The sequence below is a fragment of the Glandiceps talaboti genome, chromosome 17, assembly GCF_964340395.1.
Source record: "Glandiceps talaboti chromosome 17, keGlaTala1.1, whole genome shotgun sequence".
In the NCBI taxonomy this organism is placed as follows: Eukaryota; Metazoa; Hemichordata; class Enteropneusta; family Spengelidae; genus Glandiceps; species Glandiceps talaboti.
The window spans coordinates 1,097,501-1,124,681 of NC_135565.1; the positions used below are offsets into that span (position 1 = coordinate 1,097,501).

Here is a 27,181-nt window from a genome sequence, read left to right on the forward strand (position 1 = left end):
TACATACATACATACATACATACCAGTATAAACTGATCACATTACCATCCAAGTACCCTGCCTGTAAAACAATGTCTACCAAGACATTTTTTTTTGCAAAAATTAAAACAATGCGTTTTAGTGTTTCTGTCCCTTTAGCACGTACTGATATATTTGGGAACTTTTTTCCTTTAAAAAAATTATCTATCAAACATGTCATTGTCCTTCGCTCAAGTGTTTTTGAAGTATCATGTCTTTAGATATTCACGTTTGAAAATGTGTTGTCATTATTTTAAAACTATTTCTTTATTTTTGAGGATACATGGACTTCAAGGCTCCTAGTTTTTATCTGAAGACAAAAACCTCTCTAATACAGCTAAAAGAAAATTATTGTCATTACTTGATTAATAGACTACAGTTACATGATCAGCTGTCCAACTGAGTCTTTGATTTCTGTTCATTAGTGTATTATTTCCTTGATGTGTAGCAGTTAAATGTCTTCTTAATTGCAGTTGCAAATGTGGATGCACATGCTATTTAAAAACAGTTTTGCATTGGAATGTACTAGTTCAGTCCCGTAATTGTACAGTAAAAACGGACGGAATGACATTAAATAACACTATAAAATGCAGTCTTGTATCTTGCTCTTATTTGATTTAGTTGAATATACTGTCAAGAGAAAGTGAAAGTATAACTCAATAAGCCAAGCGACACTTTTAAGTCACAGAATATTGTATCAAGTGGGGTATATTGGTATTGATATTTACATAGTGCTTGCAGTATATCTGTGTATTGTCTTCTTTCGATGATTTTTGCAAAACCCTGAAGTGTGTTCATTTACATTTTTTACTTCCATGTGATAGCTCTCCTTCCAGATCTTGTGTATATGAAAATGTCATTTCTATGTTTCTACTATCACTGTTATCATGATCATCATCAGAACCAATCTCTCCTTCAACTACATCAGCTGAGTTTGAACTATGTGTATCCTCATTCTCACTGTCATCACTGTCTTCATTGGATATCAAATGGTCTACCCCTAAGCATTCAACTAGCAAACACTGTCTCCTGTGTCCATCTATATCAACCTACTCACACAAATATATATACATCCTCATAAAAGACTTTACAAACATGACTATAACTTTACAACATAAACTCTAAGGCATGCTAGATACTTTATAGAAATGGTGAGTTGAACACCAGCTGCTAAATGTGTAACAAATAGCAATATTTGGCAAGTTAATTATCATAGAGAAAAAAGAGAAATAAACTTTTTTATACTAAACTTTGCATCAATACAAGTATTAATAAACAGATACATAAAATACTCTGACATGAAACAACTTTTAAAGTTACCCTAGAATGTATTGCAGGGAAGGAGGTAGCGAACTGAGTCACAATATATGCAACAACACCAATAAACATAGTCGTATTGATATACCACATGATGCAATATTCTGTGACTTGAAAATGTGGCTTGACTTGTTTGAGTTATGCATTTACTTTCTCTTGACAGTACATTAAACTAAATCAAACAAGATGAAGATACATAACTGCATTTTATAGTGTCTTTCAATGTCATTCTGTCCAAGTTGTCAGTTTAACATATTGGAATGGGTCACACTACACATGCAAGATACATTCTTCCGGCTCCTGGTACAACTCAGAGGGATCAGGAGTACTTCACTCCCGAGATCAGTCAGCTCCTCATGGATTTTTTACCAGCTATCTCTTGTACATAAAATTTAAATAGCAGAAGCATGGATTGTAAAGTGCTACGTATTGCTACTTACACAGAACAAGTTAGTTGTGAACCAGTGACATGTAGGTATAGTTATGAACCGTACAAAATGAGAGAATTGGATTCCCAAAGTATGCTGATTTCAGCACATCGCAACATTTTCTTTTTACTTCTGTCTATTGGAACAAATCAATCAATCAATCAATCAATCAATCAATCAATCAATCAATCAATCAATCAATCAATCGATCGATCGATCGATCGATCAATCAGTTACATGCTCGCTGATCCCTGTACTCTGCTTCAATGTGCCCGTGGTTTCTGTCTAACATTTGGTCCCATTCTTGTAAATATTAAATATGTAGAAGATATCACAGGACACATATGTTTACGAAAACAAACAAACAAACAAACAAACAAACAAACAAACAAACAATCAATCAATCAATCAATCAATCAATCAATCAATCAATCAATCAATCAATCAATCAATCAATCAATCAATCAAACAAACAAACCGGCAAACAATAAACAATTAAACAAACAAACAAACAAACAAACAAACAAACAAACAAACAAACAAACAAACAAACCGGCAAACAATAAATAAATAAGTAAATAAATAAATACTGACAAGCATCAACAAGAGAGTAATTACAAATCATTATCAACAACAAGAATTACTATATGTTTTTCTATATGCGAAATGGTCACAATGTTGTACATTTCCCATATAGGAAAACATTACAGTAATTCTTGTTGTTGATAATGATTTGTAATTACTCTCTTGTTCATGCTTGTCAGTATTTATTTATTTAGTCTTTGTTTGTTTGTTTGTTTGTTTGTTTGTTTGTTTTGTTTTGTTTATTTTCGTAAACTTAACTAAGTCTGAGTGCCCTGTGAAGATGTGGTCATGAAAAGAAAAACGCTTTCATTGGCTTGTATGACTTACAGTTGTTCTTTTTCAATTGTGGAATTCTGTGTTTTCAAATGACTCACTGTACAGAAAATACTAGACTGTTAACAGTCGTCTTGACTTTTTTGTAATTTAACTTTAATACTATTGTTGCCGCTGAAATTAATAGAATTAAACATGTTGTGCGCAGGATAGGACGTTCCATAAAGTCAAGACGAGGTTCGAATCCTCAGTGAGTGAGTAGCGCGAGTTCTGTATTTTTTTAATTTTTTAATTTATTTATTTATTAATATTTCATATACAGACACCATTTCTGTGCATTAGCACTGTTCTCCCAATCGAACCTGTTTCAAGATTACGTACACAGAAAAACAAAACAAAACAAAAAGGGACAAGCCAGGACAAAAAGTTACAGACGCACAGTGTACGTTAAAAGATATCCACCCACATTACCAGACTATATTCTTAAGATGTCTTTTAAATATCGATGAGTTCGGAGCTGATCTTATGGATAGGGGTAGATTGTGCCATAGGACAGCACCACTGTAGTGAAATGCCCGTTTCCCATATTCAGTTTCAACTGCAGGGATGTATATGTTACTTTTACTGGCCTTTCTTGTGTTATGAAGATGAATTTGGTTGGAAAGTCTGAACATTTCAGTGAGGTAACTAGGTCCATTACCTGTTACGGATTTGTAGACGAGTGTTGCCAGTTGGCGCTTCCGTCTAATTAGAGGGCTGACCCAACCCAAGTTTTCATATACCCAACTCGCACTAGTATCACGGGGAACTTCGAGGAGCAGTCGACCAGCTCGTTTATGGAGGAGCTCAAGTGTCTTCCAATACTTTTGATTCGTATTACACCATATAATCGCAGCATAATAGAAATGGGGAAGGACTAAGGTATTGAACATCATCTTCCTAAGTCCCATCGGCAAAAAGTGTCTAGTTCTCGACAGTAGACCAAGTTTTAGAGAAATTTTAGCAGAAAGTTTTGAAATATGTGAGTGAGTTGTTTGGAAATATGAGAAATTTTAGCAGAAATTTTTGAAATATGTTGAACATTTCAATTTTGAATCCAGCCAAACCCCTAAATATTTGAAATCAAATACTTGCTGTACTAGGTCTCCCTGTATTCGAATTTGCAAAACTGAATTTAATTTTAGTCTTTGAGAAGTACCGAAAAGCACGGTCTTGGTTTTACTTGTATTCAGTGTTAACTTGTTTGAGTCAAGCCAGGCCTTGACATGCATTATTTCCTCTGTGAATGTCACTTCAATATCAGCAACTATATTGCTTGAATAGAAAATCGCCGTGTCATCTGCATACATAATTACTTGAGCCTTTATAACGTTTCCGGCAAGTCATTGATATAAAGGGTGAAAAATAAAGGTCCCAGGATTGAACCTTGGGGTACCCCACAAGAAATGCCCATGCTTTCTGATAATGTGGAATTTAACTCGACAACTTGTGTACGGCCTGTTAGATAGGCACGGAACCATGCCAATGCACTGCCCTGTATACAAAATTGATGTAGTTTCTGAAGCAGCAGTCCATGATCGACTATCGAATGCTTTCTTCAGATCTAGAAATATTGCGCAAGTGAGTTGTTTACGATCAATATTATTAAATAAAATATCTGTAACATGAGTAAGGGCTGTTGCCGTGGAGTAACCTGGCCTAAATCCTGACTGACATCTATTCACAATGTCATTCTCATCTAGATAGCTGTACAGCTGATCATAGACAGCTCTTTCCAATATCTTAGAAACTACAGGGAGGATAGATATTGGTCGGTAATTACCAACGTCAGTTCTATCCCCTTCTTTAAATAATGGCACAACCGTAGCTCGTTTCCACTCTGCAGGAACATGTCCTGTCTGTAGAGACAGATTAAAACTTAACAATGAAGATGATATATACGGAGCCGCATATTTAAGTAATCGTGCACTGACATTGTCAATACCAGTAGCTTTAGCAATACAGAGTTTCAACAATTGTCTACTAACGTATTCAGTGGTTATGGGCTTAAAGTAGAAGTTACTGTCACATTGCCAGCTTGGATCCAATTGTAGTAAAAAAAGTTATTAAATGCATTTGCTTTTTTTTTGGGGGGGGGGGGGTGTTGATATGATCATCCACTTTCAAACTTATGACACTCTCATTAGACTGGGTTGGCAACAACTTCATCAAAGTGTGCAAAGATTTTTTGAGTCACTGCTATTTTGATCTAATTGCGATGTAAAATATTCTTTTTTCCGATTGTACCCTCATGTTGTTAACATAATTTCTAATTTTCTTGAAATTTGCCCAATACTGGCATCCTTATCATGTTTTTCTGCACAATGTTTGAGTTTATCACGTTCATATGTTAATGCAATGAATTCACCTGTTATCCACAGGGTATGTTCTCCCCTACGAGTGATAGTCCGAAATGGAACACTAGAGTCACAAACTGGTATGAAAAGCTCCTCTAATTGCGATGTAAAGTAATCTTTTTTCAATAGGGAACTTGCAATCCAGACTGGGCATGCTGAGACGCATTAGTATTTATTATTACATTTTCCATGATGCAACATTCAACATTAAACCAACAATAAAATTCACCAAAATTGGTAAAAAACTTCAAAAGCTTCTAGGGGAGACCCCCTAGGACCCCATAAGAGGTAGACATGTACAAGCCTCAAATCAAAGTTCTTCCCTCCACCTCTTACTGTCAAGATACTATGAAACTTTATTTAAAAAATGTTTCAACCATGTGTAGTTGCATTTTACAATTGTTAGGGCTGTCTTGTAAAGCTTGCAAATTATTGTCTGGAAGTGTCTGTTAATAGCCTGAAAATTGGCTTTAAGAGTAAAAATCCTCCAGGGCTTCTAGGGGGAGACCCCTTAGAACCCCCCCCCCTATTCACACATACACACACACACACACACACACACACACACACACACACACACACACACACACACACACACTCACACAAGAGGTGGACATATCCCAGTCTCAAAGCTCTTCCCTCTACAGCTTACTGTCAGATGTTATGAAACTTTATTCACGGGGGTCAGTGACTTTTTGTCGGCCCAATGGAAAAAAACACTGACATCCCCCCCCCATCCCCCCAAGCTGGAGAAACTGAACGGTCTATCTGAATGTTTGAGCTCACCAATCAAGTTTCTGATTTGTATTTTCAGTGTGTCACCATACCATGGCATAAAAACTGTCAATGATGTTTATTTAATTGAAAATCAAACATGTATGAAATATGTAGTTTTCTAAATAAAATCTGTGTGTGATAGAACAGCATCTTTTTACTCTCTGTATTACCCTGTGCGAAAACCAAACAGAAAATTGTGGCAACAAAAGTAGGTGTTCAACATTGACGTAAAAAAAATCCGGATATCTCAAAGAAGCAAAGAAAAAAAAGTTGCCAGCATAGGCGAAGGAGAAAAAAAATAATTCTCAGGCAAGCAGGTGGGAAAAAAATAACGACTCTCCACCAAGCCCCCCCCCCCCCAGGATATCGAATGGTCTACCCCTAAACTCCAGTTCATTGTCGAGGAGGTTGACGTTTTGAAACGAGATGACTTACGCATGCGCAATTATCTCTCAAATTCAAAATGGCGGTGAATACAAACTGTAACGTAGTTGTCGGCTGTTGTAACATTTAATAACAACATACGTTCTCTGTATTGCAGAGTTTTGTGGATTATTATATTCGTTGTAATGTCAACACTGGAAACGTTCATAAAATCAGGGTAAGTGTTGTTGTAGCCATTTCACCAATTTCAAAACACATTTTGTTTTTGAACAGCGAACTCTGAATTTATGAAGAACTTGTTATGACACGATTCACGAACCATAGACCGTAGACGGTATTTATTTTATTTATTTATTTATTATTTAACTTAGACTAGCTGCAATAATTGTAGCGTTTGCTATAATTTAGAGGGCTTTTTCGTCTGTGTTTTTGTGGCCTTTTTCGTTCCGATGTTTAACCCGAATCAAACGCTACAATCCCTGTAACGCAAATGCACGAGATCACGTTGAAAACGCATGTAGTTCAGTTCAGGGATAAGGTACCCAAGATGGGTAATAGTAATAGAAATGCCTTTAGTTCAAGAATAATACTAAGGCAGAGCTTCGTACAGAATTTTGAAAACGTTGACTGATGTTGCATTCACCGACATGTGATGGTAGACTGTTCCATTTGTCTATGATCCTGGGAGTGAAAAAATATTTCCTTGTATTTATGCACGAGTCAATGTCAACCCCCACCCTAGCTGCAATAATTGTAGCGTCTTGTTGCGGTTTTGTGGGTTTTTTCGCTGTTTTGGTGACTTTTTAAGTTTTTGTGTTTAACCCGTGCAGGTTAAAATCAAAAACTTAAAAAGTCACCAAAACAGACGAAAAAACCCACAAAACCGCAACAAGACGCTACAATTATTGCAGCTACCCCCACCCTCCCCACCTCGGGGCATAGTGGGGGATTTGGAAATTAGTCTTATAAAATTTGTCAAATGCCCCACCCCCTGGGGCAAGACATTCTGGAAAATCCCCACCTAAAACAAGTAAAACTCCCAACATTTCCCCCACCCCAATGGGTGGGACATTAAAAAATTCTGACTGACACACAACCACTCTTTTATGTCCGTGAAAATGACTAGGGAGGTCAATATGAGGCAATTGCCCCACCCCCTCGGGCATTGTTTCATGGCAAACACGATCTAATCCCCCACATTTGTCCCGTATCGCCCGAGGTGGGGTCCCTCGGGCATTACATTGACTCGTGCATTAGTCTGACGGATGGCTTTGAAAGCTTTAAGTTATGTCCTCGTGTAGACGTTGATGACATTTGAAATGAGACATTGCAGGAATCCAGACCATTTAGAATCTTGATGTCTGGATCGTATCATCGCGAGTCCTTCTTTGCTCTAGCGTTGTTAAACCAAAATGATGAAGTCTCTGGTTATATGGCAATTTTCTTAGCTTCGGAACAAGTCATTGTACCTTTTCCAATGTGGCAATATCTTTTTGTATTTTTTTTGCATGCGTTGCTACATTTGCCAATTTTGACGGAATTGGGGTACCTCTGAACACTTCTTGGGTCTCAAAGGCTCTGTAATTAATGTTGGCGTTAGGAAATGTCCGATTTTTTTGCCAGGTAAGGCGTAATTTAGCAGAAAAATCCACCCAACTTTGCCCTCAAAATCACAGCAAACGCTATACCATCCAAGATGCACGAATAGATAATCAAAATGATAACGTTAGTCGTTACATTTTTTCCGCCTGTAAATTATTTGTTTAATGTTTATTTTCACAACCTATCAAGCCCTAAGTGTTTGCATTTGTTTTTGTTTGTTTTGTTTTAGTTTCTCTGTCAAAATGTGTGTGCCATGATTTCACAGATAATGGACCCTTCCAATAGGAAGTTTTAATCATAACCAAATTGCTCTTTGCAGTCACGGAGTCGTTGCATTGTTACTCTTTGCAGTCACGGAGTCATTGCATTGTTACTATTAGCAGTCATGGAGTCATTGCATTGTTACTCTTTGCAGTCACAGAGTCATTGCATTGTTACTCTTTGCAGTCACGGAGTCATTGCATTGTTACACTTTGCAGTCACAGAGTCATTGCATTGTTACTATTAGCAGTCCTGGAGTCATTGCATTGTTACTCTTTGCAGTCACAGAGTCATTGCATTGTTACTCTTTGCAGTCACAGAGTCATTGCATTGTTACTCTTTGCAGTCACGGAGTCATTGCATTGTTACACTTTGCAGTCACGGAGTCATTGCATTGTTACTATTAGCAGTCCTGGAGTCATTGCATTGTTACTCTTTGCAGTCACAGAGTCATTGCATTGTTACTATTAGCAGTCATGGAGTCATTGCATTGTTACACTTTGCAGTCACAGAGTCATTGCATTGTTACTTTGCAGTCACGGAGTCATTGCATTGTTACTCTTTGCAGTCACGGAGTCATTGCATTGTTACTCTTTGCAGTCACGGAGTCATTGCATTGTTACTCTTTGCAGTCATGGAGTCATTGCATTGTTACTCTTTGCAGTCACAGAGTCATTGCATTGTTACTCTTTGCAGTCACGGAGTCATTGCATTGTTACTCTTTGCAGTCACGGAGTCATTGCATTGTTACTCTTTGCAGTCACGGAGTCATTGCATTGTTACTCTTTGCAGTCAAGGAGTCATTGCATTGTTACTCTTTGCAGTCACGGAGTCATTGCATTGTTACTCTTTGCAGTCACAGAGTCATTGCATTGTTACACTTTGCAGTCAAGGAGTCATTGCATTGTTACTCTTTGCAGTCACGGAGTCATTGCATTGTTACTCTTTGCAATCACAGAGTCATTGCATTGTTACTCTTTGCAGTCACGGAGTCATTGCATTGTTACTCTTTGCAGTCATGGAGTCATTGCATTGTTACTCTTTGCAGTCACGGAGTCATTGCATTGTTACTCTTTGCAGTCATGGAGTCATTGCATTGTTACTCTTTGCAGTCATGGAGTCATTGCATTGTTACTCTGCAGTCATGGAGTCATTGCATTGTTACTCTTTGCAGTCACAGAGTCATTGCATTGTTACACTTTGCAGTCACAGAGTCATTGCATTGTTACACTTTGCAGTCATGGAGTCATTGCATTGTTACTCTTTGCAGTCACGGAGTCATTGCATTGTTACTCTTTGCAGTCCTGGAGTCATTGCATTGTTACTCTTTGCTGTCACAGAGTCATTGCATTGTTACACTTTGCAGTCAAGGAGTCATTGCATTGTTATTCTTTGCAGTCACGGAGTCATTGCATTGTTACACTTTGCAGTCACGGAGTCATTGCATTGTTACTTTGCAGTCACGGAGTCATTGCATTGTTACTCTTTGCAGTCACGGAGTCATTGCATTGTTACTCTTTGCAGTCACAGAGTCATTGCATTGTTACTATTAGCCCAGCCTAAAGACTTGGCTATCTGGCTTGAAAATGTTGTTTGCCAGTCACGCCAATATGTCGCGATTGTCATGTCATCAGATAGCCTGGTCTCTGGATATTGTTAGCCTCAGGCTCCCTGCTGTCGACTTACAACATGTAGATATATACATGCAGGTTACCATGTAATACCGATGTTCATGTAATTACTTACAGGGTTGATCCCTTTGCTGAAGACCCATTGCCGAAAGCTTACTATCACCCATCTACAGAGAAAAGATTATCTAAAAATGAAAAAAAGGTAACCCCATAATATTTTTTTATCAAAACAGATACATGATCGTAGTCAGACTTTAGTATATATGTATATGTATATCACTAACCTAACTGTACAATGGTAGTCAGACTTTAGTATACATGTACATGTATATCACTAACGTAACTGTACAATGGCAGTCAGACTTTAGTATATATGTATATGTATATCACTAACCTAACTGTACAATGGTAGTCAGACTTTAGTGTACATGTATATGTATATCACTAATCTTACTGTACAATGGCAGTCAGACTTTAGTATACATGTACATGTATATCACTAACCTAACTGTACAATGGTAGTCAGACTTTAGTATATATGTATATATATATCACTAATCTTACTGTACAATGGCAGTCAGACTTTAGTATACATGTATATATATATCACTAACCTAACTGTACAATGGTAGTCAGACTTTAGTATATATGTATATATATATCACTAATCTTACTGTACAATGGCAGTCAGACTTTAGTATATATGTATATTTATACGTCACCTGTCACCAATCTCGCATTCTGATTGGTCGAGAGCCCTGCAGATACACAGGCGTATTTTTCACCAACAGTCGTATTTTTGCTTGTTGTATCACGTGATCACTGCACGTCCCCTTGTAAACAAATCTAGCAGACAACTAGAGATCGAGCCATAACCAGCATTTCCAATGCCAAATTTGTTGTCAATCGAACAAAATATCACCGTTGTATACATTGTAACAAGTCTTTGAACTGTACTTTTCATGTCACAGAGAAATAGTCAAAAATTCCACACACAACCGTGAAAGTCCAGTGATGGCGAACGCACGGTCATCACGCGATCGTAAACATGAATTCCTAAATTTATGAAGGATATGAAAATTACCACCACAGAGGGTGTAATTTTTGCTTAACTAGAACAACAAAATATATCACGAACATTTATGTACATTTAATGGAATACAGTACGCAAAACAAAGACGCACTCATTTTTCAGCTGATGGTTATAAGTTTCAATATATCGCTGAGTGATATGCAAATAGTAAACATTACGTCATACTACTGAGCAAACGTGCACTCTGATTGGACGATAAAGTTAAGGCTGATATGTAAACAACCGCATTGCAGTTATCAGAGAGGTGCATGATACTACGCTCAACAGTATAACGCGGAAGTGATTTTATTTTAACATGAAACAGCATTTTTAGACATTCAAAAATGAATTCATAGTCGCAGGTGACGTATAAGTATGTTATTTGCCAAATACTGTTCCACATCTTGCTGCTCGAGGTAATTTTTCTGGTATAACGGCTCGCCTCCGGCTCTCCGTTATACCAGAAAAAATTACCTCTCGCAGCAAGATATGGAACGGTATTTGGCAAATAACATATACGTATATCACTAACCTAACTGTACAATGGCAGTCAGACTTTAGTGTACATGTATATGTATATCACTAACCTAACTGTACAATGGTAGTCAGACTTTAGTATATATGTATATGTATATCACTAACCTAACTGTACAATGGTAGTCAGACTTTAGTATATATGTATATGTATATCACTAATCTTACTGTACAATGGTAGTCAGACTTTAGTATATATGTATATGTATATCACTAATCTTACTGTAGAATGGCAGTCAGACTTTAGTATATATGTATATGTATATCACTAATCTTACTGTAGAATGGCAGTCAGACTTTAGTATACATGCATATGTATATCACTAATCTTACTGTACAATGGTAGACAGACTTTAGTATACATGTATATGTATATCACTAATCTTACTGTACAATGGTAGTCAGACTTTAGTATATATGTATATGTATATCACTAACCTAACTGTACAATGGTAGTCAGACTTTAGTATATATGTATATGTATATCACTAATCTTACTGTAGAATGGCAGTCAGACTTTAATATACATGCATATGTATATCACTAATCTTACTGTACAATGGTAGACAGACTTTAGTATACATGTATGTATATGTATATCACTAATCTTACTGTACAATGGTAGTCAGACTTTAGTATACATGTATGTATATGTATATCACTAATCTTACTGTACAATGGTAGTCAGACTTTAGTATATATGTATATGTATATCACTAACCTAACTGTACAATGGTAGTCAGACTTTAGTATATGTATATGTATATCACTAATCTTACTGTACAATGGTAGTCAGACTTTAGTGTACATGTATATGTATATCACTAATCTTACTGTACAATGGCAGTCAGACTTTAGTATATATGTATATGTATATCACTAATCTTACTGTACAATGGCAGTCAGACTTTAGTATATATGTATATGTATATCACTAATCTTACTGTACAATGGTAGTCAGACTTTAGTATATATGTATATGTATATCACTAATCTTACTGTACAATGGTAGTCAGACTTTAGTATATATGTATATGTATATCACTAACCTAACTGTACAATGGTAGTCAGACTTTAGTATATATGTATATGTATATCACTAATCTTACTGTACAATGGTAGTCAGACTTTAGTATATATGTATATGTATATCACTAACCTAACTGTACAATGGTAGTCAGACTTTAGTATATATGTATATGTATATCACTAATCTTACTGTACAATGGTAGTCAGACTTTAGTGTACATGTATATGTATATCACTAACCTAACTGTACAATGGTAGTCAGACTTTAGTATATATGTATATGTATCACTAATCTTACTGTACAATGGTAGTCAGACTTTAGTGTACATGTATATGTATATCACTAATCTTACTGTACAATGGCAGTCAGACTTTAGTGTACATGTATATGTATATCACTAATCTAACTGTACAATGGTAGTCAGACTTTAGTACACATGTATTATTTTGTATATGTATATCACTAATCTTACTGTAGAATGGCAGTCAGACTTTAGTATACATGTATATGTATATCACTAACCTAACTGTACAATGGTAGTCAGACTATAGTATATATATATATATATATATGTATATCACTAACCTAACTGTACAATGGTAGTCAGACTTTAGTATACATGTATATGTATATCACTAATCTTACTGTACAATGGCAGTCAGACTTTAGTATACATGTACATGTATATGTATATCACTAACCTAACTGTACAATGGTAGTCAGACTATAATATATATATATATATATATGTATATCACTAATCTTACTGTACAATGGCAGTCAGACTATAGTATACATGTATATCACTAACCTAACTGTACAATAGTAGTCAGACTTTAGTATACATGCATATGTATATCACTAATCTTACTGTACAATGGCAGTCAGACTTTAGTGTACATGTATATGTATATCACTAATCTTACTGTAGAATGGCAGTCAGACTTTAGTATACATGTATATGTATATCACTAATCTTACTGTACAATGGCAGTCAGACTTTAGTGTACATGTATATGTATATCACTAATCTTACTGTACAATGGTAGTCAGACTTTAGTATACATGTATATCACTAACCTAACTGTAGAATGGTAGTCAGACTTTAGTATACATGCATATGTATATCACTAATCTTACTGTACAATGGTAGTCAGACTTTAGTGTACATGTATATGTATATCACTAATCTTACTGTACAATGGTAGTCAGACTTTAGTATACACATATATGTATATCACTAATCTTACTGTACAATGGTAGTCAGACTTTAGTATACATGTATATGTATATCACTAATCTTACTGTAGAATGGCAGTCAGACTTTAGTGTACATGCATATGTATATCACTAATCTTACTGTACAATGGTAGTCAGACTTTAGTATACATGCATATGTATATCACTAATCTTACTGTACAATGGTAGTCAGACTTTAGTGTACATGCATATGTATATCACTAATCTTACTGTACAATGGCAGTCAGACTTTAGTGTACATGTATATGTATATCACTAATCTTACTGTACAATGGCAGTCAGACTATAGTATATATGCATATGTATATCACTAATCTTACTGTACAATGGCAGTCAGACTTTAGTATATATATATATGTATATCACTAATCTTGCTGTACAATGGTAGTCAGACTTTAGTATATATGTATATGTATATCACTAATCTTACTGTACAATGGTAGTCAGACTTTAGTATATATGTATATGTATATCACTAATCTTACTGTACAATGGTAGTCAGACTTTAGTATACATGTATATGTATATCACTAATCTTACTGTACAATGGTAGTCAGACTTTAGTATATATGTATATGTATATCACTAATCTTACTGTACAATGGTAGTCAGACTATAGTATATATGTATATGTATATCACTAATCTTACTGTACAATGGCAGTCAGACTTTAGTATATATGTATATGCATATCACTAATCTTACTGTACAATGGTAGTCAGACTATAGTATATATGTATATGTATATCACTAATCTTACTGTACAATGGCAGTCAGACTTTAGTATACATGTATATGTATATCACTAATCTTACTGTACAATGGTAGTCAGACTATAGTATATATGTATATGTATATCACTAATCTTACTGTACAATGGTAGTCAGACTTTAGTATACATGTATATGTATATCACTAATCTTACTGTACAATGGTAGTCAGACTATAGTATATATGTATATGTATATCACTAATCTTACTGTACAATGGCAGTCAGATTTAAGTATATATGTATATGTATATCACTAATCTTACTGTACAATGGCAGTCAGACTTTAGTGTACATGTATACATTTGTATGTATATCACTAACCTAACTGTACAATGGTAGTCAGACTTTAGTATATATGTATATGTATATCACTAATCTTACTGTACAATGGTAGTCAGACTTTAGTATACATGTATATGTATATCACTAACCTAACTGTACAATGGCAGTCAGACTTTAGTATATATGTATATGTATATCACTAATCTTACTGTAGAATGGCAGTCAGACTTTAGTGTACATGTATATGTATATCACTAATCTTACTGTACAATGGCAGTCAGACTTTAGTGTACATGTATATGTATATCACTAATCTTACTGTAGAATGGCAGTCAGACTTTAGTATACATGTATATGTATATCACTAATCTTACTGTAGAATGGCAGTCAGACTTTAGTATACATGTATATGTATATCACTAACCTAACTGTACAATGGTAGTCAGACTATAATATATATATATATATATATATGTATATCACTAATCTTACTGTACAATGGCAGTCAGACTATAGTATACATGTATATCACTAACCTAACTGTACAATGGTAGTCAGACTTTAGTGTACATGTATATCACTAACCTAACTGTACAATGGTAGTCAGACTATAATATATATATATATATATATGTATATCACTAATCTTACTGTACAATGGCAGTCAGACTATAGTATACATGTATATCACTAACCTAACTGTACAATGGTAGTCAGACTTTAGTGTACATGTATATCACTAACCTAACTGTACAATGGTAGTCAGACTTTAGTGTACATGTATGTATATCACTAACCTAACTGTACAATGGCAGTCAGACTTTAGTGTACATGTATATGTATATCACTAACCTAACTGTACAATGGTAGTCAGACTTTAGTGTACATGTATATGTATATCACTAACCTAACTGTACAATGGTAGTCAGACTTTAGTATATATGTATATGTATATCACTAATCTTACTGTACAATGGTAGTCAGACTTTAGTATACATGTATGTATATGTATATCACTAACCTAACTGTACAATGATAGTCAGACTTTAGTATATATGTATATGTATCTCACTAATCTTACTGTAGAATGGCAGTCAGACTTTAGTGTACATGTATATGTATATCACTAATCTTACTGTACAATGGTAGTCAGACTTTAGTATACATGTACATGTATATCACTAACCTAACTGTACAATGGCAGTCAGACTTTAGTGTACATGTATATGTATATCACTAATCTTACTGTACAATGGCAGTCAGACTTTAGTATACATGTATATGTATATCACTAACCTAACTGTACAATGGTAGTCAGACTATAGTATATATGCATATGTATATCACTAATCTTACTGTACAATGGCAGTCAGACTTTAGTGTACATGTATATGTATATCACTAATCTTACTGTACGATGGCAGTCAGACTTTAGTGTACATGTATATGTATATCACTAATCTTACTGTACAATGGTAGTCAGACTTTAGTATACATGTATATCACTAACCTAACTGTAGAATGGTAGTCAGACTTTAGTATACATGCATATGTATATCACTAATCTTACTGTACAATGGCAGTCAGACTTTAGTGTACATGTATATGTATATCACTAATCTTACTGTACAATGGCAGTCAGACTTTAGTATACATGCATATGTATATCACTAATCTTACTGTACAATGGTAGTCAGACTTTAGTATATATGTATATGTATATCACTAATCTTACTGTACAATGGCAGTCAGACTTTAGTATATATGTGTATATGTATATCACTAATCTTACTGTACAATGGCAGTCAGATTTAAGTATATATGTATATGCATATCACTAATCTTACTGTACAATGGTAGTCAGACTTTAGTGTACATGTATACATTTGTATGTATATCACTAACCTAACTAACTGTACAATGGTAGTCAGACTTTAGTATATATATATATATGTATATCACTAATCTTACTGTACAATGGCAGTCAGACTTTAGTATACATGTATATGCATATCACTAATCTTACTGTACAATGGTAGTCAGACTTTAGTATACATGTATATGTATATCACTAATCTTACTGTACAATGGCAGTCAGACTTTAGTATACACATATATGTATATCACTAATCTTACTGTAGAATGGCAGTCAGACTTTAGTGTACATGTATATGTATATCACTAATCTTACTGTAGAATGGCAGTCAGACTTTAGTGTACATGTATATGCATATCACTAATCTTACTGTAGAATGGCAGTCAGACTTTAGTATACATGTATATGTATATCACTAATCTTACTGTACAATGGCAGTCAGACTTTAGTATACACATATATGTATATCACTAATCTTACTGTAGAATGGCAGTCAGACTTTAGTGTACATGTATATGTATATCACTAATCTTACTGTACAATGGCAGTCAGACTTTAGTGTACATGTATATGTATATCACTAATCTTACTGTAGAATGGCAGTCAGACTTTAGTATATATGTATATGTATATCACTAACCTAACTGTACAATGGTAGTCAGACTTTAGTATATATGTATATGTATATCACTAACCTAACTGTACAATGGTAGTCAGACTTTAGTGTACATGTATATGTATATCACTAATCTTACTGTAGAATGGCAGTCAGACTTTAGTGTACATGTATATGTATATCACTAATCTTACTGTACAATGGCAGTCAGACTTTAGTGTACATGTATATGTATATCACTAATCTTACTGTAGAATGGCAGTCAGACTTTAGTATATATGTATATGTATATCACTAACCTAACTGTACAATGGTAGTCAGACTTTAGTGTACATGTATATGTATATCACTAACCTAACTGTACAATGGTAGTCAGACTTTAGTGTACATGTATATGTATATCACTAATCTTACTGTACAATGGTAGTCAGACTTTAGTATATATGTATATGTATATCACTAATCTTACTGTACAATGGCAGTCAGACTTTAGTGTACATGTATATGTATATCACTAACCTAACTGTACAATGGTAGTCAGACTTTAGTATATATGTATATGTATATCACTAATCTTACTGTACAATGGCAGTCAGACTTTAGTGTACATGTATATGTATATCACTAACCTAACTGTACAATGGCAGTCAGACTTTAGTATATATGTATATGTATATCACTAATCTTACTGTACAATGGCAGTCAGACTTTAGTATACATGTACATGTATATCACTAACCTAACTGTACAATGGTAGTCAGACTTTAGTGTACATGTATATGTATATCACTAACCTAACTGTACAATGGTAGTCAGACTTTAGTGTACATGTATATGTATATCACTAACCTAACTGTACAATGGTAGTCAGACTTTAGTATATATGTATATGTATATCACTAATCTTACTGTACAATGGTAGTCAGACTTTAGTATATATGTATATGTATATCACTAACCTAACTGTACAATGGTAGTCAGACTTTAGTGTACATGTATATGTATCACTAATCTTACTGTACAATGGCAGTCAGACTTTAGTATACATGTATGTATATGTATATCACTAACCTAACTGTACAATGGTAGTCAGACTTTAGTATATATGTATATGTATATCACTAACCTAACTGTACAATGGTAGTCAGACTTTAGTGTACATGTATATGTATATCACTAATCTTACTGTACAATGGTAGTCAGACTTTAGTATATATGTATATGTATATCACTAACCTAACTGTACAATGGCAGTCAGACTTTAGTGTACATGTATATGTATATCACTAACCTAACTGTACAATGGCAGTCAGACTTTAGTATATATGTATATGTATATCACTAATCTTACTGTAGAATGGTAGTCAGACTATAGTATATATATATATGTATATCACTAACCTAACTGTACAATGGTAGTCAGACTTTAGTATATATGTATATGTATATCACTAATCTTACTGTACAATGGTAGTCAGACTTTAGTGTACATGTATATGTATATCACTAACCTAACTGTACAATGGTAGTCAGACTTTAGTATATATGTATATGTATATCACTAATCTTACTGTACAATGGTAGTCAGACTTTAGTATACATGTATATGTATATCACTAATCTTACTGTACAATGGTAGTCAGACTTTAGTATATATGTATATGTATATCACTAACCTAACTGTACAATGGCAGTCAGACTTTAGTGTACATGTATATGTATATCACTAATCTTACTGTACAATGGCAGTCAGACTTTAGTATATATGTATATGTATATCACTAACCTAACTGTACAATGGTAGTCAGACTTTAGTATATATGTATATGCACATGTATATCACTAATCTTACTGTACAATGGCAGTCAGACTTTAGTATACATGTATATGTATATCACTAACCTAACTGTACAATGGCAGTCAGACTTTAGTATACATGTATATGTATATCACTAACCTAACTGTAGAATGGCAGTCAGACTTTAGTGTACATGTATATTACTAACCTAATAGTGCTGCAGCAGGGCTGGCATTTCTGGCATTAACTGAAACCGGAAAATAACCAGCATAATATATATATCAAACTCTTCATTAGAGTCTCAGGAATAAAGAAATTCATGAAGACAGAGCCAAAATTTATTACAAATTACGATAGAGCCCAATATGTAACATGGTGTAGAAAGACTACAATGTAAGACCAACATTTGTTGGGATAAAATAAAGGTACTATATATGTATATGTTGTGTTTGTGGATCATACTAAAGTTTTAACCCTTTGTGGCCGGCAGTCGCCTGAGGGCGTACTTCACCCAAGACTCTGTTGCAGCCGATAGGCGCCTGAAGGCATATATGTACATTTTGTATGCATGCAACCTTTGACTCTAATGTATGATGTCATTGTTCATATTAGTAATTCAGTTGCCTAGAAATTGGTGCCAAGAGTACATTGATATGTAGATTACTGTTTACCATAACACTACAAACAGGTCAGCGGTCAGAATTCGAAGTTCATGTAGAAAGTTTAGGAATGAAAATTTAAATATGGCGACTGGAAAAAACAATGTATCAGTGGGTGACATAATTTATTCTTCATCTGATTCCGTCTCTGAACTTGAGGGATTTACACCGTCTGACATATATACACCATAAATCAAATCAAATCAAATCAAATTGATTTTTGAGATCTCACCCAAAGATCAGCAACCACAATGGCGATAACAATTTCAACCTGTTTCTGTATTGTTTATAGATAATACTGGCCACTGATTAACACACTCAATGTCAATTTACAGTGAATAAAATATATTGTGGTTGTCTGATCAAAAACTTAATACGCCAGTTACAACTACATGTCATACATCTTTACAAGAATCAAACTTACCACTACACTGTCTACAGATAATATTGACCACTAATTATAAATGATCAATTTTAGCAATTATATAACTTTGACAATTTGATGAACATGATCCAGTTATACCTAGTGCAGGTTTAAGTTTTGCAACACTCAGAATAATGTCAGCTAAAGGTGAAGGAATGATAAAATAGATAGATATGAATCAGCATGCCAAGAAAAAAAGAATGTCACCTAAAACCTACATGTACATAATCAAACATTTCCCAAATTCTACAGTTGTTACAAAGCTATTTTTTCTGATTTGTAGTTGCTCATCAATATATATAATTTATATGCAATTTCTGTCCTTTCATATACATAAGACTTTGCTATATTATTGGCAGTAGTCATGGTAACATACTTTTGTTGTTGTGCCAATAATGATATACATTTAAATTTTGTTCAGCGTTCTCTCCTGAGGGTTTTGACGTATCGGGCCCAATATCCTTTAATTTTCGCAGATATGCTATCAGTTGTCCCGATACGCTAACAGACTGCTTAGGGTTCGGTAAATTGCACGTTACATTGTTCATCTGTCACTCTGTCAGCTGACGCCTTTGTTGTTTCAATGTATACTCGCAACCTTTGTATTGATCCTTCACACATACATGTAAGCAGCAAGTAAAACTAAAGAGTTTCTAATTACATTGTAGTTCAAACGAGTATTCATCCCTTTACCACTACCAGACAGATTTCATTGAAGTTTGCCGTCAGTATTGTTTTCGGTAGGAATAAAATGCGTAAACCCGCTAATGGTAGTGTGATTCACACTACGGTACAAGCTTTCAGTAAATCAAAGCCAAACCAGCCTATCCGTAATGGCGATTTGGCCATAGAAGCATGTTGAAACTGTCAGATTTTCACAAACAAACGATTTTGCTATAATAAAGCTATAAAAGTTCAACAAACACATAAAGTTGGCATTCATTGTCTCGTTTGAGTATGTCTCAACCCAAGAGTGATTTGCATAGTTGGTTTACTCCCATGTCGTGAAAAGAGTTGAACAGACTAATGTACAATGTACCTTTCGATAAAGTGGCGATGTTACTACAAAATATTAGCACCAATAAGAAACTCATAACAGTTTTTTAAACCAGTGTTTTTGATTACTATTCTTAGGAAAGCTGAAATTATTTCAATCTAAATGTCCACAGATAAAATAGACTTTCGAAGCACGAAAAGTTTGTGTACAGCTAGCTACCTGCAGACATCGTGTTAGTCCAAAATTTCTTGAGACACGAGACTTACTATATACTTCCCTATTGAGGACTTCAAAAACTAGCGATAGTTTGTGATGTCATGGCCGCCATATTGGAAAATCCATGCTTTCATCGTAGTCATACAATGTACTAGTCTATAATGTCTAACTACAAACTAAAAGTGTTTTCAGAGTAAAATTGAACATGAAAATTGAAACTGATAATCGGAGATAATAAATTGGCCTTCAACTTTCCTTTGGCCACATATACATTACATGTACTATTTGTTTGATATTATGATGTACTTTGATTTTATCATTAAGCTACTCAGGAATATAATTATTTTGTCATGTAAAGTTATGCTAATTTATGCTAATGAGTCAATATCCTATTAATCCTGGGGAGGACACTTTGTTTATACACAGTATTTTTATAATTTAATGACAATAGTGTCTTAATAATCCTCTAAAAAGATAACCTATATTTGGTTTTAAGTTTTACAACACCCTAAAATTACACCTCAAAGGTGAAGGAATGTCACGGTCTATTTAAACTGTCATTTTACTGTTTTTTTATTCTGAAGTCTATTATCATGCAATTCATCATTCTCTAGATTTAAGCAAAGAGTTTTACATGTATATATGACGACAATTATGTTTTCTGCTTGTTGTTGCAAACCAACCCAAACTATGGGCAATTGTCTGGTTTGTCGTACAGCAACCAAGGAACAGGGTTGTTAGATTTTGCTAAATCCTGAGCAGTCATGGTAACACATTTTGGAGGTAATAATGATTTCTGTGTACAGATTAACAATTATTACCAAAAAAATATGTACACATTCGATGTAAACAAATTAAATCTTAAGTACATACATGTAAAAACCGACACCAAAACATAGTATTTAGTATTGATCAATGTTCGCCCGAGTCCTCCTACATGTACATCATGTTAGAAAAAAGTGTTGTAACTTTCTTTGATCAGTCTCCAGGTCTGTCATGATATATTTCCTTTTTAGCACAACTGAACTGATAAGGTTTAGTAGTGATATAGGCATCGCTAAGTGTGTGTGTGTGTGTGTGTGTGTGTGTGTGTGTGTGTGTGTGTGTGTGTGTGTGTGCGCGCAACTTAAAGTCACAAACTGCTGGACTGATTGCTTTGATATTTGATGGCCATGTTACTTTGGGTGTCTACATGTACATGTAGTTGGGAAATTGTTCTAAAGAAAGTGATCGCATCATGCGCTTTGGGTTAAAAAATGTGAGTTTTGGTCAAAAAACTTAAACTCCAAAACTACCGAGCAGAAATTTGGTTGGAACATTCTTAGGGGAGGGTAAATAAAGATTTGTTCATGACATGATGCAGATTGGGCTGAAATTTAACAGGGATGCATCTGTGGGTGTATAGATGTAGAAAATATTAAGCATCTAATGTTCTCATCAGTAATATCTCAGACCACTAAAAATACAGACTAGAAACTCGGCTTTTCCCTTGATGTGATGATGTCACTTATTTGCTGTACGTAGCGATAATCTTTTGATCCTAAGTACATGTACATGTTATGTAGGGGCTGTTGTTTATGTATGAAATTGCGATGTTACGTTTTATCACGTAAAGTAACGCGATATTTGGGCATGAGTAACTGTAATAATTGTAGTGTTTGATGTGATTTTGAAGACTATTTCTTCTGTGTTTGTACTTTTTATTGTTCTGATGTTTAACTGGAAGCAAAGCTACAATTCCTGCATTAAACGTAAACGTAAATAGACAGAAGCCATTCAGATCAGAATTGCAAAGTTAGGTGATAGAGAGACTGTGGTTGGGTGGATTATTCTGCTAAATTATGTCTTGCCTGCCAAAAATTCAGGCATTTCCTAACTCCAACATTAATTACGGAGCCTTCAAGACCCAAGAAGTGTTCAGAGGTACCCCAATTTCCATCAAAATTGGCAAATGTATATGTAGCACTTCAATTTCCGTCCGGCAAATGTAGCAACGCATGGCATGCAGCGGGCAGTACACTGACATAAATGTATCGTTCATGTTTTCAGCGTGATCTCGTCTATTTGGGTTAACGTTACAGGAATTTGTAGCATTTGCTTACCATTAAACATCAGAACGAAAAAAATGGGCATAAAAACAAGAAAAAGATCTTAAAATCACAGCAAACCTACACTCAGCTAGGGCCAGAGATACATGTATGTCCCAACCGGATATTGAAAGTCTGTCAGACGGAAAACGTGTTCCCATGTATGTACTATAGTATACATGCATACATGTAATGCGTACTTGTAGTTGTATCAGGTTGTTACCAAACACGTTTGTTGACATGGATTTCGACAGTGAAATGTTAGAGTTTGATGACTCTGAATGAAATGAAATTTTTTGGTAACTGACTTTTATGACTCTGAGAACAAGGACGACCATATTGACATATGATGGAAGATGCATGACAGATCAAGCAACAAAGTATAAAAACTAATGGGCTACAAATGTACTACAAGCAAGGGTAGTAGAGTCGAAGTGTAGTTTATTCTAATCCCTGGCCTACAAAAGTTGTATCCATTTTTCAAATGAACTTTCGGCAAAATGTAGCAAACATGTATGTACAACAATATATCAATGAACGACGCGATAATTCACGTTCTGATTTACCTGAGGGAAAAGACCTATAACATCATGATATTTGAATTCCAGTGTTAAAATCCTTGTAAAAATCACTTATTATATACTCATAAATAAAGGTTGCTAGGAATAAGCAACTTCAACAGAGTATAACTCATCTGAAACTGCAGTTATTTTGATTCTGACTGCGTGATGGTCTTCGTTTCCGGTCATAGACTAAACTTACTAACCTTTGACCTTTTCCAATAGAAACTGTTCGAGTCATTTGCAAAAAAATGTAAAGACCTGAAGTATCGTTTTGCGCAATGTTTGACAATCATCGATTGCTAGATTATGTGGTTTGGGATGATCACTGCGAAGATAGGAGTCTGTTTTTGTGACGTCATCACACAGCTAGGTTTACTATTAGTTAAGCTATCTAGCCTGCAGGCTATGCAAATTGGTGAGCTGGACCATGATGTCCTTCCTTGGTGCACGCCTGTGCAGATTTCAAGTTCACGGGGTCATTTCAACTACGACTGTGCAGTTTATCAATATTGTATACTCCCAATTTGGAGTGGTGTGGAACTGTTAATTTGTACTAATTTCACTGCTTCTTTCATTTCTTATTTACGTAAAGATTTTATCAAATAAACAACATAATTAATGATAAAGTATAGTACTTAGTACAGACCACACGATTGTACATGTAGTTATCTGTTATGAGTTCTAACTCTATTGTACATGTAGTTATCTGTTATGAGTTCTAACTCTATTGGAAAGGTAGTTATCTGTTATGAGTTCTAACTCTATTGTACATGTAGTTATCTGTTATGAGTTCTAACTCTATTGTACATGTAGTTATCTGTTATGAGTTCTAACTCTATTGTACATGTAGTTATCTGTTATGAGTTCTAACTCTATTGTACATGTAGTTATCTGTTATGAGTTCTAACTCTATTGTACATGTAGTTATCTGTTATGAGTTCTAACTCTATTGTACATGTAGTTATCTGTTATGAGTTCTAACTCTATTGTACATGTAGTTATCTGTTATGAGTTCTAACTCTATTGTACATGTAGTTATCTGTTATGAGTTCTAACTCTATTGTACATGTAGTTATCTGTTATGAGTTCTAACTCTATTGTACATGTAGTTATCTGTTATGAGTTCTAACTCTATTGTACATGTAGTTATCTGTTATGAGTTCTAACTCTATTGTACATGTAGTTATCTGTTATGAGTTCTAACTCTATTGTACATGTAGTTATCTGTTATGAGTTCTAACTCTATTGTACATGTAGTTATCTGTTATGAGTTCTAACTCTATTGTACATGTAGTTATCTGTTATGAGTTCTAACTCTATTGTACATGTAGTTATCTGTTATGAGTTCTAACTCTATTGTACATGTAGTTATCTGTTATGAGTTCTAACTCTATTGTACATGTAGTTATCTGTTATGAGTTCTAACTCTATTGTACATGTAGTTATCTGTTATGAGTTCTAACTCTATTGTACATGTAGTTATCTGTTATGAGTTCTAACTCTATTGTACATGTAGTTATCTGTTATGAGTTCTAACTCTATTGGAAAGGTATTTTAAACATATTTATTAATATACAAAATATGTTGTGTTGTGTTATTTCCAGACATGTTTAAGTCCAGACAGGCTAGTTAAATTAAAAACTTATTCCAACTCGGAGAAAGACACCATGGATCCAGGTCCTGGAGTAGAGAAATTCCTACAACAAACCAACTCACTATCATATAGAGAATTACCAACACATGACACACCAAGTCCCAGAGATACATCGTCCAAGTTTAACGAATCATGGCCGTCCAGTGAAAGGCCTTCTACTATTACAAGTCCTGAGAATGACAGACCACAGTCAGTCACAGGACCACAAGTTAGTCTCGCTAGTTTATTGTCTATCACCACTGAATCAGTTGACAGATACAGACAGCACAACGAACCACCAGAACCTGTAGATTCTACACTAGCCAGGTATGTATACACATTTCATATCCCCATATACATGATGTAACATCTGATATTATCGGTAAATCAGTTCCCACTTTGTGAACTGTCAATACATGATAACATGGTATTGGCAATTTTTAAGCCGTTCAACTCAAAATGATGTCTCTAGTCAACAGTTTTCAAAATAATGCTTGTAATCATCACATTCACTAAACATACATGTAGTGCAATGGCATTGTAGCATAATGGGAAAATTAAACGAACCTTACCTGGAAGGTGAGGTTTGATTGAGATTCTACCGAGTTATCTTTAGTACTAAGGGATTACGTGAGAAAGCATTGCGGCTGCGTGAACTTCAGTTTTCGTAGGTGGAGTGAACACATCAGCATATTGTTTACTGCACATGCTTTTGTGCATATACTGTTCCCCCAACTGTAGTCATGGAGTTGTACTGTTACAACTCTGGGTGGGAAGTGTTAAAAGGGTGTGGCACGTAATCCCTTAGTACTAAAGATAACTCGGTAGAATCTCAATCAAACCTCACCTTCCAGGTAAGGTTCGTTTAATTTTCCTATTCTACCTCGTTATCCCGTACCAAGGGATCACGTGAGACTTTAAAGTAACTGATGTGTGAACGAGACAACCAATTTGTCACAAGTTAAATACATGGTTTATTCCATACACAGTGAAATAAATACAAAGGTTCATAAATATGTATGCCTTTATTAACTTATTCATTACTCTCTTCTAATATCTTGGAGAGGTCATAATTCTTTCTAATCTGCTTATCATAGTATTTGGCAAAAGTTCTCTCAGAGCTCCAACCAGCAATATTCATAATACCCTCTATTGGGACTTGTTTCCGCTTGGCAGCAGATGTAGCTGCAGCCCGAGTACTGTGAGGTTTAAATAAATTAACATCAATTCCGGCTTTAATCATGACTGTTTTTATCCAACGACTAATAGTGTCCCGAGATACCCTCTTATGGGGTTTGACATAACTTACCAGTACATGGGTTTCATTGTTACGCAATTCCTTGGTTTTCTCAAGATATGCCGACATTGTGTGCACTACACAAAGTCTCTTATCACATGGGAATGCTGTAAGTTTTATATTTGGTGCTGAATAACCTGGTCTGCTTTGTTTGATATGACCATCAACTGCAAAGGTATAAGACGACTTACCTACCCTCATGCCATTTGTATCTAAGCTATGTATAGATTGTACTCGTTGTGCACTTGTTAATGCAATAAGCATCACTAGTTTCAATGATAAGTCTTTAAGAGTCAATGTCTTTACAGGTGACAAGGCACGGAGGTAAGTGAAAACAACTTTGACATCCCATACATCTTTGAATCTTGGTAATGAGGGTCGCGTTTGAAAAAC

General features: G+C 34.8%; 1 long non-coding RNA gene across 1 annotated transcript; it reads left to right on the top strand.

The window, feature by feature from the left end:
• Positions 1–6,262: 6,262 nt before the first annotated feature.
• Positions 6,263–25,504, top strand: LOC144448018 (uncharacterized). The gene is made up of 3 exons (XR_013482079.1): positions 6,263–6,395; positions 9,790–9,874; positions 25,463–25,504. It is a non-coding gene; the product is annotated as an uncharacterized LOC144448018 (long non-coding RNA).
• The last annotated feature ends 1,677 nt before the right edge of the window (positions 25,505–27,181 follow it).